This window comes from Myotis yumanensis, unplaced genomic scaffold, assembly GCF_028538775.1.
Source record: "Myotis yumanensis isolate MYYU_CA2020_CCGP unplaced genomic scaffold, mMyoYum1.0.hap1 SCAF_1, whole genome shotgun sequence".
Classification (NCBI taxonomy): domain Eukaryota; kingdom Metazoa; phylum Chordata; class Mammalia; order Chiroptera; family Vespertilionidae; genus Myotis; species Myotis yumanensis.
In genome coordinates this window covers 68424704-68428751 of record NW_027223752.1, presented here as the reverse complement: position 1 = coordinate 68428751, position 4048 = coordinate 68424704, and positions in this window count along the sequence as shown.

Sequence of the window (4048 nt, the reverse complement as noted above, 5' to 3'; positions counted from 1 at the left end):
AATTAATTGAACCCAAGGAGGGGGTTGTGGGAACCTCTGATTTACAGCCCAAAGATCAGAAGTACAGGTAAAAACCTCAACTTACAATTGGTATTCTGAGTTAGAGAGGGGTTGTTGGAATTTCTGACCTATAGCCAGCTGATCAGAAGCATAGGTAAGAGCCTGGGCTTGCGGCTAGCATCTGAATGTGTGTGTGTGTGTGTGTGTGTGTGTGTGTGTCCGGGGATGGTGGGGGAGAGACACAGTCTCCTAGGAATGAATTCTTAAACTGTGGAATCTGGTGCTATATCTGGTAGATAGTGTCAGAATTAAGTTGAATTTTTGGATACCCTACTTGTGTCTGAGAATTGTTTGTTAGTGTTGGGGAAGCCCTCCACTACCCTCAGGTTGGAATTGGGTCTGGGAACCTATTTTAGATGACTTATTTTATAGATTCTTTTAAAACTTTGAAAATGTGGTGGTATTTTTTTTTTGTATTTTTTTCTGAAAAATTGGCTAATATTTTTGTTTTAGTGGGTGACTTTATAACTTACACATGTATCTTCATTTCTTAGGCATTATTTTATCTATATCATAATATGAACAAATAATGAAATTAGTATATTTGCTTTGCCTTCTCTTGCACTCTATATAGACCTCTTTTTGCTATAGATTTCTCATTCATCACTTGGTTGACAAAGTTCATCTTCTAGTAGTTACTTCAAGGAAGGCTCATAGAAACAATATTTCTTGAATTCTTGCATATTCAAAAATATCTCAGTGTGCCATTTAACTAATTAATTTATTTATATTTTTTAGTTTGTTAATCCTCACTCGAGAATATTTTTCCATTGATTTTTAAAAAAATATTTTTATTGACTTCAGAGAGGAAGGGAGAGGAAGAGAGAGACAGAAACATCAATGATGAGAGAGAACCACTGGTCAGCTGCCTCCTGCATGCCCCCCACTGGGGATCAAGCTTGAAGGGTCCAGGCATGTACCCTTGACCGGAATCAAACCCGGGACCCTTCAGTCCACAGGCTGACACTCTATCCATTGAGCAAACCGGTTAGGGCTCCATTGATTTCTAGGGAGAGTGGAAGAGAGAGGGAAACACATTGATTGGTTGTCTGCAAACAAGGTATGTGCCCTTGACCAGAACCGAACCTAGGAACCTTTAGTCTACAGACCGATGCTCTATCCACTTAGCCAAACCAGCTAGGGATCAGTGTGCCATTTTAAATAAACCATGATTTGGCTGGGTATAAGATGTGTGGGTGACATTTATTTTTCCTGAGGACTCTTTAGGCATTGCTTCTTTCAATAAGTGTTGCTACAGGGAAGTCTAAGATAAACCTGATTGTTTTCCCCCTCCCTTGTAAGCAATATGATTATTTGCCTTGCTTTCCAAAGGATTATTATTTTTAAACTAGAGGCCTGGTGCACAAAATTCAGGGTCCCTAGACCTGGCTGGAGAGGCTTGGCTTTGTTGAGGCTTGGCCCACAACCTGGGCATGTGCCCTTGACTGGAATTTGCAGCGGAGAAGCCAAGCCTCTTCAGTCTTCAGTCTTCAGTCTTCAATCTTCAGTCTTCAGTCTTCACTCTGGCCAGAGCCTTCAGTCTTCACTCTGTGCCTGCATATGCAAATTAACCACCATCTTTGTTGGGTTAATTTGCATAGTCACTCTGATAGGCTGGTGGGCGTAGCAGAGTGACACCAATTTGCATGTTTCTCTTTTATTAGTGTAGATAGAAGACTATTGATTGATTTGAGACAGACAGAGAGAGAGAGAGAGAGAGAGAGAGAGGCATTGATTTGTTGTTTCACTTATTTATGCATTTATTGGTTGCTGTTTGTATGTACCCTGACCAGACTGAACTTGTAACATTGGTGTATTGGTACAACACTAACCAACTGAGCTGCCTGGCCAAGGCCCAAACAGATAATTATTTATCTTTGAAATCAAGCAAAAGCTTCTCAGTGTTGACCTTTTCATATTCACTTTTCCTCGGACATAGTATGACCTTTCAATATGTAGATTCAAACATTTTTATTTTTGAATGATTCTATTGAATGATACATTGAAATTGCTTTCTATTCTATAATTTTGGGCTGCTTCATAAGGGAATCCATTATGCAACATTGGATCTTTTTTGCCGGTCTTCCATATCTATCATTTTCTTTCTCCTTTTAAACTTACTCATTTCATTTTACTTACTTTTCTCAATCCTGTCCTCTGTCTTTCACTGTTTTTGTCAGTGTATTTCTTTCTTTCTTTTTTAAATATATTTTTATTGATTTCAGAGAGGAAAGGAGAGGGAGAGAGAGAGAGAGAGTGAGTGAGAGAGAGAGAGAAAGAGAGAGAAGCATCAATGATGAGAGAGAATCATTGATCAGCTGCCTCCTGCACGTCCCCTACTGGGGATCAAGCCCACAACGTGGGCATGTGCCCTTGACCGGAATCGAACCTGGGACCCTTCAGCCCACAGGCTGACACTTTATCCACTGAGCCAGACTGGCTAGGGCTGTATTTATTTCTTTGTGATACTTCTGGTTTTGCTTTTATTTTTCAATTGCTTTGTTTTATTTCACTTTCCTTCCTGAGGCCTTCCAAGTTCACATTTCATTTTTTTCCCTAATATTTCACTATTGCTTCCCTAACTTTTTCTTTATCTCTGCTTTATGCTGTTTTCTTATAAAGGCAAATACATTATTGAACTTTCCTTCAAATTTATTTTTATTTATAGAAAAGTTGCAAGTACAATACAAAAAAGTTTATTTTTGCACTCCTACATTGATATATAATATTACTACCAGTTAATCCTTGGACCCTATTCAAATTTTACCAATTGCCCTAATAGTGTCTTTTATAGGATATGAATTCAATTCAGGGTCATGTGTCACCTTTGGTTGTTATATCTTTTTAGTTTCCTTTAGTCTGAAACATTTCCTCAGGCTTTCTTTGACTTCATGACATTGACATGTTTAAAGATTACAGACCAATTATAGTAGGATGTCTCTCAATTTAGTTTATCTAATGTTCTCTCATAATTAGAATCTGCTTATGCATTGTTTTTTGCATGAATATCTCAGTAATAATGCTGTTTTATTTTCACTGCTTCCTATCAAATGGTACATGATTTCAATTTGTCCCATGGCTGATATTAACTTTGCTCACTTTATTAAGGTGGTATACCCAGGGATTCTCCACTATAAAGTTATTCTTTTTCCCTGTGTAACTAAGAAATGCTTTGTGGAGTAGGCAGTACTTTGCATTATGTAACTACTCATTCTTTGTCATACTTTTAATTGATTAATTAATTTTTCTCAGTATGGTCTTGTGATTTCCTATTATATTCAACTGGAGGCCTGATGCACGACATTCGTGCACTAGGGGAGGGGTCCCTCAGCTTGGCCTGTGCCCTCTCACAGTCTGGGACCCCTTAGGGGATGTCTGCCTGCCGGCCTTGGGGATGTCCAGGGAGTGGGCCTAAGCTGGCAGGCAGCTATCCCCCGAGGGGTCCTTAGCACTGCTGTGCTCGCCAGCCATGAGCCCAGCTTCTGGCTGAGCAGTGCTCCCACCAGGGGGAAGCTCCTGCATTGAGTATCTGCCCCCTGGTGGTCAGTGCGTGTCATAGTGAGTGGTCGTTCTGCTGTTTGGTTCATTTGCATATTAGGGTTTTATTATATAGGGTAGGTTATGATCTGTTACTATTATTGTTTTTTTTTTTATGCTCAAAATGCCTCTGATTTGGCCAGTAGGTCTCTTAGCTTACTCACTCCCTTGGCTTCTGTGTCCTTTGATGTGTTCCATGATTCTTGGAATGCCTATTCTGGCACAATAAGATTTACCAGTTTTATCTTGTACTTTTCATGTCCCAGACCTAAATTAAGAAATTTCTTTAAGGAGCCGTCATTCCTTGCAGTGGAGAATAGTACAGTGGGGCCTTGACTTACGAGTGTCCCGACTAATGAGTTTTTCAAGATACGAGCTGTCTCTCGGCCGATATTTTGCTTTGAGTTGCGAGCTAAAATTCGGGTTATGAGCCAGCTTCAGATACCCCACT